This window comes from Dendropsophus ebraccatus, chromosome 1 (genome assembly GCF_027789765.1).
Source record: "Dendropsophus ebraccatus isolate aDenEbr1 chromosome 1, aDenEbr1.pat, whole genome shotgun sequence".
NCBI lineage: Eukaryota > Metazoa > Chordata > Amphibia > Anura > Hylidae > Dendropsophus > Dendropsophus ebraccatus.
In genome coordinates, this window is record NC_091454.1 from 149,950,700 (window position 1) to 149,965,327 (window position 14,628).

The 14,628-nt window shown below is 38.8% G+C and overlaps 1 long non-coding RNA gene across 1 annotated transcript; it reads left to right on the forward strand.

Annotated features, from left to right (window-relative positions):
- Positions 1-12,199: 12,199 nt before the first annotated feature.
- Positions 12,200-12,938, forward strand: LOC138778814 (uncharacterized). The gene is made up of 3 exons (XR_011360913.1): positions 12,200-12,319; positions 12,552-12,698; positions 12,840-12,938. It is a non-coding gene; the product is annotated as an uncharacterized lncRNA (long non-coding RNA).
- Positions 12,939-14,628: the final 1,690 nt, after the last annotated feature.

Consider the following 14,628-nt stretch of genomic DNA (forward strand, 5'->3'; position numbering starts at 1 on the left):
AACCAAGCCAAGTAATGTCTCCAATTAAGGAAACCACCTAAGCAAGGTATCCATCCACAGACAGCTATTTCATGGTTTTTGCCCCTCATCAGTGTGGAGTAGGTTTCTGGCTAGTGGGAGCAATGACTAGTAAGTGCATGCAAAAGGATGCTGGTTGACTGGGAGATCAAACAAAACACAACAGAGACACCATCACGTGTCTCAACGTCAGTGTATTCTAAAACATTGCCCCCTTAATTGAGTGAGTCTTGACTTGAAGGGACATCTCTTTGCTCAAGAGGTGTGAGAGCTATTTTGCACATCCTTTCTTTCCAGCAATGGTCTATAAGTTTCCACATGTCTTTATGATGAGCTCTCCTGAAGGAGAGTTAGTAACCCTTTGAACCACCTCGCACTAGCCAGCCGACACCCTGCTCTGCCACAAGAGAGACTGTAAGGGCAGGAAGCCAATGGCACAGCAATATTCAACTGCTAGCTTTCATCACACTTGCAGTTGAAGAGCCAGGTGCCTGCAGGCCCCATTAGTGTTTTGGGCCCCATAGTAGTTGCGTAGTCTGCCTTTATGGTAGCTGCACCACTGAGCTATATCCATGTTTTCCACTACTCTCTAGGGCTTCAGCCATCAGTAATCAAATGCAGAGCATTCTGTTCAAAATTAAGATTAAGCTTAATGTATAAATTCATTTGTGTTGTTATTTATCTCTTAATAAGACAACCTTTTGTAATAATTCAAGGGAACTCATATCAATGTTGTTATGAATAGAGTTTTTTGAAGTATTCAGCTTTTTGTTGCTTGTCCTTATTACTGCTTTAAAGGTTCTCTTTATCATAACCTGTATAACACTGCTACTTGAAAAAAACACATATTGATATTATGAAACTAAATAATATATTATCACATTACTCGTTTGTGCTCTAGCAGTCACCCTGTTCCTATCAATCATGTAAAGAGTGACATGCACAATTACATCCAAGTGCTAATAGAACAGAAGGGCAGAAACATTCGACCCTAGAATCTTAGGTCGATCTAAGTATTTGATGTCTCATTGAATTAGTATTGTAGTGTGAAAGACAAAGCTTGAACTAATGGAAATTAGTTTAGACATGCAATACTGCTGATTGGCCTGGTATAATTAGAATAATATTCTCACAGCTAATAACAAGAGCACAAGATAAATAATCATGCAATAACTGGGATGCCCTTACACATTGTGCCGCAGTCAGCATCTTGTTTACTTGATCTCCTATGTTACCTGAAGGACTACCATTGCATCTGCTTATTCTATCAAGCTGTCAAATGTTGGCTTTACAGGAAATGTGTCACTTTTTTACTAATGGAAACCATATACTGAGGTATATATTTTTTATATATATATATATATTTTTTTTTTTCCTCTAATCTGTTTTTTATTTTTGTCTTTTTTTCTTGATATTTATGTACATGGCCATCCAGCCAGAGCTGCTGTTAACTGCATTCAGAGAAGTTATGTGGACCAAAGGAGATAGTGAACAATAGATGTTCACTGAAGTTTATGGGAGAGTGACTAATACCTTTCAGAATAGGGGGTTAAGTGTTATCCATATATAAGTGCTGTCATTGTAATCCTGCCCGTGATGGTAATGAGAAGACTATTGATTGGCGATCTCTACAGAACAGGAAGTGTGAGCTTATTATATTGCTCAGTGGCTAAAGTATATTGAAGTGAAAAAAAAAAAAAAAAGTACACACCAGTCTTAACTAATCTCCTGTTACCGCATGGGTATGTTGGAATTATTTAGAAGTGCATACCTCTATGGAAATTCACACTCATCTAAGCACCATTATTTAAATCTACACCAGTTTGGATACCTCACTCTCACTATGCGGCACGAGAGGGGGCAGGCTGGGCAGCACAGGAGGGGGTTGTTCCAGGTTAGCCGAGTGAGTTGCTCCGGGCCACTTACTATACATATTCATATATGCATAGTGAGCGGCACGAGAGAGGGCAGACTGGGCGGGCCGAGCTGGTGCTTTGGACCATCAGGTGACACCCGAAATGCTCCTAAGCCCCTGATTAGCATATGGGCAATTAGCGAATATATATATATATAGAATGCGGGGGAGGAGAACTGAATCATTACCGGCTTTGCAGTCATCAGGTGAAGAACTTCCGTGGCTTATCAGCAGGTTCATTGGGCTGAACCTGCTGATAGTGCCTAAGTGCTGAGACTGCCTAAGGCTATGTTCACACAACATCAAAAAAAGAAAAAAGGTGTCCACTTTTTGTTTTTAAAATTACGTCCGTTATTGCATTATTGTAAGTTACTTGACTAAAATGCATTGAAGTCTATAGCATAACGGACGTCTTTTTTACACATTGTAATGAACGTCTTTTGAGGCAGCCGCATTCAATACAATGTGTGAAAAAGACCCCATTATTCCATAGACTTCAATGCATTTTATTCAAGTCACTTAAAATAATGCAATAACGGACGTCTTTTTAAACACAAAAAACGCTTTTTTCCTTTTTTGTACGTTGTGTGAACATAGCCTAAAAGTGATCTCTACAAAACAGAAAGTGGCAGCTTATTATTATAGGCAGTGACATCAAAGTATGATTAGTATAAAAATTTTATTTAAACAATAGTTCTGAAAAATGTCGGACACATTGTTTTTTAAAGTGTACCTGTCATCATAAAAAACTTTTGACATGTCATAGAAACATGCCAAAAGTTTTGATTGGTCTGAGTTTGAGTGTTCCGGCACGTACCAACTCCAAAAACGAGGAGACTGCACTGTAGTGTGTCCACTCCCCACTCTTTATCAAAAAAGAAAAAGTCGGGCTCCATAGACTTACATTAGGAACCGGACTCGTCACTTGTCACAGAGCCAGGAGTTTGGCCCGTTCTCACGATCAATACGGGTCTGAGTGTTTAAAACTTCTGACATGTCTATGACATGTCAGAAGTTTTTTTTTTTTTTTTTAATAATGACATGGACATTTTAAAGGGAGTTTATATAATATTTTTATATGCACCTGTAATAAACAACTCAGTCTTAGTCTTAGATTTATCCCATATGCATGTATATATTTGCATGGAAGTAAACATTATATCCCAAGCACTATGAAAGGACAGAGACCTGCTCAGTTATTACAGGTATATGACCAGAGACCAGATAAGTGGAAAAGATATGTTCATAGAAATTAATTCTATGTAGTTTTCTTATTGGTTTCTATGAAATATACTTAGCCTGGTTTTCTGAATTGATACAAACACTCCAATAATTATCTCCTACAAATTGCTATTCATATTTTATTACCTTAAATTGAGATGCTTAAGGTTTCCAGTAATTTACATTATTTCACTTCATTAAGGGTTTGGAGTCTGCTTCTAGTTTATTGCCAGTTTACACTTTTCGGTTAGTCCTGCTGAGCCAGCACACAGTACGTGCATAGTATATGGCCTTAAAATATTGCAGAATGAAGCTTATACATTAGTATGATAACCAGTGCAAGAGTGACCATTTCAATCTGTGCATGTGCCACTTTGCTACATAACCAGAATATAAAATGCCTCTATTAACTGGGTTTTAGTTAATAAAATTATTTACAAGTGTTGTAATTGTGAGTCTCTCCTTGATTTCTTAACGTATTAGCATATCTGTGGTCATATATACCTCCCACTTATAATATAATCCCCAGAACTAACAAAATGCAAGCACTATTTTAATGTGAGCCAATGATCCCTTCTCTCTGTATCTAAATCACAATGGCTTAGTTCTCTCGGACTTACACTGCTGACTGTGCTCAAATTTTGTTTAAAGTGCCATCCTTGCTAATTTTGTTACTCAAGGAATTTTCTCCCACATGTATCAATATTGGCTTATGTGGTAGACTTTGGAGTGTATTTTGTGTATTTTTGTGTATTTTGTGTATTTTGTGCTTATGTGGTAGACTTTTGGAGTGTATTTTGTGATTGCATTCATTTGGTAATTCTTTATCTATAGCTGATATTGAAGAAGCTGTAGTTACTTTAGTTTGGTGTTGTGGCTTACACTTTATTTCAGCTAAATGGAGGCCTAAGACATTTTTATGATGCAAATTCTGCACAGTATTTGGCAGTATGTCCTCCAAGATATGTAAAAGAAAAATATTAAAAATAGTGAGTTTGAGATTAAAAGTATCTTACAAATCTTTATAACTTCCCGATACTAGTTGATTTGAAAACTTTTTTTCCCCCTTCGGAGTATCCCTTTAAAGCATTGCTGTCATTTCAAGTAACTTTTGACTCATCCTTAGGCTATGTTCACACAATGTCAAAAATATTGAAAAGGCGGACAATTTTCATATTTAAAAAAAAGTCAGTTTTTGCCAAGATTTAACTAACTGCATTGGAAATGCATTGAAGTCAATGGGAAGATGAACGTCAAAATGCAGCAGACGTAAAAATAATGAAGATGATCATTATTTTCGGACGTTTTTTGTAAACAGCGGACGTTTTTTATTAGTTGTTCACGCACAGTTTTTTTTCCGCCGTTCCTTCTACCTTTTTACTATTAAATTCAATGGACTTTTCAATTAAGCCACACCCATAGGCCAATTAGTAATGCCAAACTAGGATAATGCGCAAACAGCCATCATTGCACTAATGGAAGGCTAGGCAGCTAAATGTCCGTTATTTTAGACTCAAAATAACAGACGTCATTTTAAACGGAGCTCAAAAGACGTTGTGTGAACATAGACTATGAGAGACACAGTGTATCACTTTTAAACTCCCAAAAATATTGGTAATCTTCACCAGGTTTGTCTTTCGTGTTAAGTGGTATAGGGAAAGATTGCATAATTAATTTGTCTGCTCAAGCAACTGTGCTAAATCTGCCTTATAACTGTAAAGAAAGGATGATCAATTCTTCAAGAGCATAATACTCTTAAAAATGCAAGATCTTTTGAAAAATGTAAGTGACTCCAGGTGTTCCGTACAGTCAGTGTATTTCAATTTTTCACTTGCCAGGGTTACTTCTGTAAATTCTGAACAGTCCTAATACGGCTTCAATAATTATACCCATCAATAATTATACAATAATACCTCCGTTCTTGAACTCAATTGCATCTGGATGGCTGCTCCAGAACCGAGCATTTCGAGAACCAAACTGTGTGTTCCCATAGGGAACAATTTAAATGTCTTTAATTGGTTTTTACACTCCATGGGTAGGTGCAGAGCACCCGGCCCACATACTGTAAAAACTAGCATCTTACACCACTACTCACTATAAAGGAGCAGGAATTTCCATCATAATGACGGAAATCTCTGCTCTAAATGGTTGCAGGGAACACCCATTTAGATGGGGATTCATGTTATTATGATAGGAATCCCCTCTCCTTTACAGTGTGTTCCCACAGAGGAGACAGAGAGAGAGGAGTGGGCAGCTGCTTGAACATGGCGTGCCGCCTTTGCTTCTATCCACTGTGGGGAACAGCTCCCGCAGCCTGCAACTGCTTGCACCTATTTCCGGGCCACAAGTGCCCATGCTTCATTGATTGCGGCCTGCAGATGGGTTCCGGCAGCTGGGGAAGGCTGGGCGAACTGTTCCCTGCAGCAGGAAAAAACAACAGCTGCATGGCAAGTTCAAACAGCCACCAGCTCCTGCCTCTCTCTCTGCCTCCACTGTGGGTAACACCTGTTTGGAGTGGGGATTCCTGTCATCTTTACCATGTGTTTGGACTTACCGCACTGCCCTTGCTTTTCCCCACCACAGGGAACAGCTCTTCCAGCTTTCCTCAGCTGCCGACACCCTGGCTGCTGGCACTGAAGCACAGGTGCTGGTGGCCTGGAAATGGGTTTCAGCAGCTAGGGCAGGCTGCAGGAGCTGTCCCATGCAGCAAGGAGAAGCAAGAGCGGCACAGCAAATCAAACAGCCACCCACTTCTGCCTTTCTCTGCCTCCACTGTGGGGATAGCCTGTTTAGAGCAGGGATTCCCCTCATTAAGACAGGTATCCCCGTTCCTGTAACCTTGGTGTTCCCGAACACCTCAATAACTGTCAGCTTAACAATAGTTGAGCTGACAGTTATCTCCCCTGGTTTTGTTCAACAAAACTTCAGAGGGAATTTTGTTTCAATACCAAAGTGTTCAAACACTAAGGTGTTCGGGAACCAAGGTATTACTTTATTTGTACATAATTATATTTATAATTCAATATGAGCCTTAGGGAGCATATAAAGCTTCTTGTTTCTGTTCTGTTATAGAATTTTTGGAAGCCAGAATTTTCAGGTTACACCTCTGTTTTCCACCATACAGCAATTAACTGTTTCCAACCATGTAGCAATTGTTATCATTGCTACATCATGACCACTGCCATTAGCACTACTTGTGACTGAATAATAACACAATACCATCAATAAATATATTAAGGGTGCGTTCACACGTACAGGATCTGCAGCAGATTTGATGGCACTGATTTGAAGTTGCAGATTCAATGCAAAGTAACTCTGGGCCATCAAATCTGCTGCAGATTTACTGCAGATTCAAATCTGCGCCATCAAATCTGCTGCAGACCTGCTGCATGTCCTGTATGTGTGAAAGCACCCCAAGTAAAGATGTATTTATCTGGATCGGATGCAAACATGTGCATGACACCTATCCTAAAACACTAGTTACCCTGCTATTTTGCTGATTTTGGCTATGTTCACACAACATCAAAAATAGAGAGACAATTTTGCTATTTAAAAAGATGTCCATTTTTGCTGCAATTTACTTAACTTCAATGTAATGCACTGAAGTCAACAAGATGACAGGCATCCAATGCACACACTGTATGGAATAACGGACATCAAAATAATCATGACAATTATTTTCAGACGTCTTTTGCAAACAGCGGATGTTTTTTAATAGTTGTTCACACACAGTTTTTCTTTTGTCACCGTTCTTTCTCCGTTATTGCTGTTAAATTCAATGGACTTTTCAATTAAGCCGCTTCCAAAGGCCAATTCGTAACCCAAACTAGAATAATGTACCAACAGCCTAGACAACCAAATGACGTCTGTTATTTTAGACTCAAAATGATGGACGACATTTTAAACAGAGCTAAAAAAAACATTGTGTGAACATAGTCTATGACGTTTTTCTGCATTTGGGGAAATATTGGTCAAAGGGACTACCCAAGATGGCACTATGCGTTTTGATAGTGTTTGACATTACCTGGCATTATATTGTATATGTACTATGGACAGTGCATGGAGCTATTTATGTCAGCCACACGTGTCACTCTTCTGGCACTTTATGGCCTATTTATCTGGGTACCATATGAATCTGAGCAGGATAGTGTGTGGCATTATCTGGGCAATACCAATATATTTACAGTTGTGGTTACTTTTACCAATATATTAAATACAGATATATAATTTTAAGTTTTTCTATTACAATTATCAGTTGTTACAATGGCAAGCTATATTATCCTGAAACTCAGTGCTTAGTAGTAGATAACATGTAAGCAATCTCTTTACTTTCCTTCCCAAAGAGATGAAAGAGATAACAATATTATTAGAGTCTCCTTCACTACAACTAAAAATCTGCAAGGATAAAATATTGTTTATAATATGCTAAGCATTTCTCTTAAAAGGTGCTGCTTACTTTGCTTAAGTAATGTTCAAAGAAATCCAACTAAACATTAAATCCATATTGCTTTTTCTTAATATGAAGAAGTCTTAATATTCATAGATGCCTTGTTTACTCCTTGTTTTCGACACCTCTGTTTCATCAAGCAATACTTCTAATAATTGCTTAAGGACCCCAAACTTTAGCAAATGTTGGTTCCTTTTTAAAAAGCTTGCTAACCCAGTGAACTCAAAAAATACGGGAAGAAAGAACAACTTCTGATGAATTTTTGATTTTCCTTCATGACAAAGGAATGTCTGCAATTCAAAGCGATAGCTTAAAGTAATATTATAAAAAGAAGGTTCTCGTTTCAATAACTACTCTCTTTTAATGTGTGAAAGAACATTTGTCTGCGCCTTTTTGATTAGATGACTAGAGTTTTCTTGATCTAAGGACTGTAAGAGAGTTTATTCCTTCAATTTGAATATGCTGTTGTATCTATTTGCTGCACTGTGCTACTGAAAGGCAGTAATGCCTAAAGGCGGCACCTGTATCTGCAGGTCAATGCCATTCTCCTTCAGATAGCTGCTGTGCCACTGCTGGTTGTTACTTTATTAGATATAATTAGGTAGGCTGTCACTTCTGTAGGTGACAGGAGGAACATATTAAGGAGAATGCACGTATCTTCAGTTTTTTTGGACACATCTTACAAAAAAGTAAAGTTATTGCTGTAGGCAAAACCACATTGTGGAACAGACATTACCTTTAGTTTATTATTTCTAAAGCAACTGTGCTGCTAAACCTGACACCGTTTCTAAAGAATAAAGAAAAGAAGCAAAGCATTATTGGTTACAGCTATTCACTTTTTACATTAGAACCACAAGCTAAACATTTTTGCCATTGTGGTCTATATTTTCAACTTCATAACTCATTTTTGAAAAATATTTTGAATGAACAGACAAACATACACTGGACCCAGAATTATAGGATGTAAATTGTCTATGTAAATATCAAGAAAACACACAAAATCCATGGTGATGGATGATGTCCTTGATCAAGTTTTAAATTCTAATTTTAATAAAGTTTATGATAAAGGGGTTTTCTGTCGAGTTATTTTTATTTTTAAGTTGTACTCATCTGCATCAATCCTTTACTCTCGGTCTCCGTTGTCATTCACACAGTGCCTGTTCCCCATCGCTCAACACTGGTTCTTTTCTCTACAGAAAGAATAGCATATCACTGACCTTAGAGGTTACCACCTTGTGTGGATTGACTTAATGGGCAATTCCAGCAGGTATGGGCAAATTACAGGAACCAGGCACTATTGAAATGGGGGCAGTGGCAAAAGTTTACTCTTTAAAATAAAATAAAAAAAATAAGCCCAGCTTGGCCACATTTAAAAATAAAAACATCTGAGGGACAAATGCTTTAAATTATAAAAGCAGTAATTGTAGGAAGTGGGGGGGGGGGGCAGACTTCAAGGGACCTCAAGAGGTTTTCCAGGGAAAATTTACTTTTTCCCTCTGTATCCCCCGCCGATCTCCATATTAGGCCCTGCCGGCTCTATTATGACCAGTGCATGTGACCCGTGGCTCTATTCATTCCTATGAAAGCGACATAACGAGCCGAGTGCACGCAGCTTTTTTCGCCCCTCCATAGCAATGTACAGAGCCGCCGGTCACACACCATACCGACAGCTGCATTTATAACAGAACCATCAGGGCCTGATATGGAGATCAGCGGGGGGTACAGAGGTTTGACCCCTGTGATCTCCTACTTTTCCCTGTCCTATGGATAGGGGAAGGGGTCATTTTTCCTTGAATACCCATTTAAGGTTACAGACTATTATGAGTAAAATTAGTCAAATAAGTTATTTTCTGATGGGTTTGTTATGAGCCTTTCTCTCCTCTCCTGAACATGCTAAGGTGATTTATGACTAGTGGCTTCTATAACCAGGCCTAAGCCTGTGCTGTAAAGGAGAATCAGTCTTATACTGTAGGTCATGGCAGAAGCTCTTATAGAGAAAGGCCTTATTCACACGTTCAGTATTCTTTTCAAGCCCGTAGAGTCCTCCCACACAATAAGCTAAAAATTACAGATTGGGCATCCATATTTCCATAAATCTGTTTTTTTTTTCTTTACTGACTGCACAATACTAGTTAATAAAGTTGAGTAGGCTAAAAAAAGCACCAGTATGCCCAACGCCTAAAAAAAGTCACATAATCGCTTGTCAGCCATTTTACTTTGCCATTTCTGGTTTGCTTTACGGTGAGACAGTTCTGTTAATTTATTAGCTCCTCCTTCCTTATTATGGTTGCTTAAAAACACAACCTTATGACCTATAAGTCATCTGCATTTTTTCATGGAAATGAGTGGATCCCATTGATTTCTATGAGAGGATACGTAAAATAATCTGGGTCCGCACTAGGACAAGTCCTTTTTTTTCAGCATTGGTTTGCATTCTTGTAATCTACTGATAGTGTGTCTAAATATATATGTAACACGTATAGCTGAGCTTTCTAAAACTTTCCAAAGGGGGCACTGCTGGGAAATAATCTGTACAGAACAAGAAGTTTAAGCCTCGTGGCCAGAATGGAAACTACAATATTTTAGGATTATTTGATAATATAAAGAGTAAAATAGAATAGAAAATTAGAAAAAAAATTCAAAGATTGTTTAAAAATATGTTCAACATAAAAACGTCATTTATATAATAGGTAAATGACGCATTTCCCATTAATAAGTCATATCCATAGCTGCTTATTAAAGGAATACCCCATTATTTTATTAGCATTTAAGGTAAGTAATTTTATATACTAACTACCTAGCAAGAGATGTAACAGAAACCCAAAGGAGTTTAGGAGCTTCTGAACAAGTACAAAAAATACAGCCATGCTTAAGGGGGAATCATTTGTGTTTTGCTAATTGAATTGTAGTAAGGCAGTTTATTGTTTATAAAGAGAGCCTAGAGTGTTTGTTGTTGTTGAAATATTGTACCCAAGGGAGTACTGGAGATGTCATCACTTTATTAGAGTAAATTGCTTAAAAATATTAGCCAGTCTAATATTAGCATATCTAAGCCATGACTAAATCTGTTCTACCATCTCACTCCCTCTTCTCTGAAAAATGACTCAATATAGTTTTAACTGCTTTAACTACAGCAACAATTAAGATGTTGCATAATAAAATGCTACAATTAAATTGGATGCTGATATACTGCTATGACATGGCTGCAAAGTGTTGTATAGTCGTTGTTTTTTCTATTGTTATTATTATATTATTATTACCAAACCTTACATGTGGTCATTAACCAGAGGCCTGTCCCAATATCCAACAGTATTATTGGACAACTGTATAACTGTATTATTTAACAGTATACCATCCAAATTACTATGCCATGGCCTGCATCCCCTGTCATGACTCTTCAGTAGGAGAGAATGGTGTAGCCGCAGCAGCAGTGCTGGCCTCCTACAAATACTGCACAAGACTCTTTCCACACACCTCATACTATGGTATAATTCGCCACGTTACCAGCCAACAAAGTTGGCATTCACTTAATTTGTACTATAGCACAAATTGCTGAAGAAAAAAAGAATGCTGTCCATGATAGGTGTTGAAGCACATAGTCAATCATAGCTTGCTACCTTCTTAAATGCAGAGTTGCGAACTGGTCTGAATACTCCTACTGACCCCTATCTGCAGCTGAAAATGCCTATAATAGAGGCATTTTTTTTTTTTTTTTTAGAAAATGGTAGAAACACCCTTTAATTTTTACAAAATATTTCCTCCAAAACAAAGCTTCAAAATGTATATATACTTATTCTTCTAAGGAATATCTTGTACATGTAAAATAAATTTATACAAAGTTAAAGAAACTATTGTAAAACTAAATTTTGTATTATTAGTATTCAACTATAGTATATTTCAACAAATACAATTGCTATTATAGTACGATATTTTCCAGTCTGAGGCCGGTTTCACACGTAGTAACAGTGCGTCCGTAAAAATTTCTGGGCCGTACATCTCCGGGTGGTCTGGCGGCTGTATTTGCAAAGCACTTACGGTCTTATCGTAAGAGTCCGGCCGTAGTGTCATGATGTTTTTTTGCTTGTTTGGCCCCGGTCGAAAGCATGTAATTCATTCATGAATCTGCCCCCGGGCCAAATAAGCACACCCACATCCCTATTAAATCTCCGCCCACTCGCGAAGTCCGCCCATATGCTTGTAGTCTTGTGAATCAAGCCACATGTCTAATAATAATGAGGCTAATAATGCGCCCTATGGGCCAGCCCGGCGTATGAGGCTGCGCCGCAAGCACCAGCTCGTGGTTCTTTCTATCCTATGGAAGATGCGTAATTATTACCAGCGTTTGTGTGTAATTATTATTTGTTGTTTAATTTTTTTTTTTTTTTTTTTTAAAAGCTTTATGGACCTTTTTTTAGAACTAGCCTTACAAACTGTTTAGGCTTATAATCCGTAAAACATTGATTTAAAAGTATTGTTTATGCAAGCTCCCTTAAGTACTGTTGACCAAAGGTCCTTAAATGCAACAGTGTAATAATTTTGTGACTAATTGAGATGTCTTCAAAATAATAAATGTAATTTTTAAAAAATTCTTCTCAGAGGCAAAAAGACGCAGAGCAGCGCCGTCTGCAGGAGGTGGGACGGCGATATTGGGTCCACCCCATCAATGTGCGGAGGGAGACCCGGGGCCACATTGGTTGCCTGTATGATGATTTGCGACGGTATGTCGATTTGAAGAGATCAAAGTTGGCAAATCTTTGAATGTAATATGCAAATGTAAAGGTTACTGTCCCCAAATGTTTACCCCAAAGTCCATTTTTTTTTTTTTTTTTTTTTTGTTTATCCTTACAACGTTTGATGTTAATTTCAACATTTGTAAACCGTATGACATCTTCCTATGATGTTTGTTTATGTGTAATATTTGTGATCAATATTTTTCTTCATTTGTTGCAGACATCCTGACAAGTTCCAGGACTTCGTCAGGCTGCCTATGGAGGCCTTTGATAATTTACTTTCCATTTTGAGCCCACATCTCCAGAGACAGGACACCTACATGCGGAAATCCATCCCTCCTGTGGCCCGTCTGCTCATAACGTTAAGGTGAAGAGGCTTTATTTTAATGAGAACTATTTGTTCATGTAATTGTAGTTAAATCTAATATAGTGTTAAAATATGTAATAATTTAATATTTAGCTGAATGTGAAATATAATACTAAAAAATTTATAATTTTTTTGTCACAGATTCTTGGCGACAGGGGAGAGTTATGTATCGTTGCACCTCCAATTCCGGGTTGGTACGTCCACCATCTCTGGAATTGTGAGGTGCACGTGCGCCGTGATCTGGGACCATTTGCAGCCCATCGTGATGCCCAGTCCGACCCTGGAGATTTGGTTGCAGTCAGCAGCAGGCTTTCAGTCTGTGGCCAATTTCCCCAACTGTATAGGGGCGGTTGATGGTAAGCACATACGTGTGCGTCAACCACCGCGATCAGGATCACAGTATTTCAATTATAAGAAATTTTTTTCAGTGGTCCTGATCGCGGTTGTTGATTCCACGTATCGTTTCCTTGCAATCGACGTCGGCTCCTATGGCAGTACTGGGGACTCCCGGGCGCTACTGAGATCAGAGTTTGGGCGGCGCATACTCTTAGATCACGTGACTCTACCTCCTCCCACTCCTCTTCCGGGTACCACGCATCCCGCTCCATTCGTCATGGTAGGGGATCAAGCCTTCCCTTTACTGAACAACCTGCTGCGCCCTTACCCACGGAGAGGGCTGGATGAACGGGGGAGAGTATTTAACCGGAGGCTGAGCCGGGCACGTAACTTCGTGGAGTGCGCCTTCGGAATCATGACTAGTCAGTGGAGGGTCTTTACCACTGCCCTGCAGTTGAACTTGGGCACAGTTGACATGGTCATTAAAGCTGCCTGTGTTCTCCACAACTACCTTCGGGACTATGCTCCCACCCCGGAGGTGAACGTGGAGACACTGGCAGCTTTTAGTGCCCCTATCAACTATGGCCAAGGGAGACAACTCAACCGCGGGATAGTGGTCAGGAACCTCTTTGCTGACTACTTCATGACTCCTGAAGGCGCCGTGCCCGTGCCCCTTTCACAGCCTCCCTTATGAGCCACGACCACAGGACTGATGTTTTTCCGCATGTATGTCACCTGTCTCTGGGATGTGTGTTTTTTTATTTTCTTTTGTTGTTTGAACCCGATGTATTGGTTGATATTTAATTTTCCTTATCTTTTTAATAAAACAAAAAATATCTTGTCTTATTCGACTAAACAATGTGTCTGCCTTTTCAATGTATGTAAACCATGTTGTGTGTTCCCACATAGTAGTGTTCTAAAATACACATAACCTCACTCGATATACTACTGCCCAGTAATTATCGAGCATGGTCACATCCTGCTAATGTTAATAATTGGATAGTCCTTAGAACCTAGTGTGCAGAAACATTGATGTGATCAAAACATGTGCATTTCCTATGGAGTGACCAGCAGGGTGCGCACTATATGTCTAACTTTCTAGTGTGGGATATGTAACAGGATCTGATATCTTCTAGTGCCACAGTCCATCTCACTTCTTAACAATCACCATTAACACACCACATATATCCCTCCACACATCACCCAGGTGCGCCAGCTTGATGTGGTCTACTTAGTTTGCGGGCAAATAAAAAAGTTTTATCCTCACATTTTTTTAACTAAAACACACAAGAGTGTATTAAAAGATGAGAAATCTCGCTCTTTACTTTATCACCTGTTCCTTGTCTACAGTCATCTCCTGCATTTCTTAGCAAAAATCCATCACATCAATCTGCCTGTGTAAACGCTACATTATGTAGTTTATAGTGTGTACGTTGATATATCCGCCACTTTGTACATAATGACCACATGCTAAATGTCCTGCAGGAGGCGATTTCTACTCCCATCGGACATCGAGATCTATGTGGAAATGATAGTGTCATGATAATAAACATTAATGTCCCAATATATGTTACTGATCATCACAAGCCTCTCC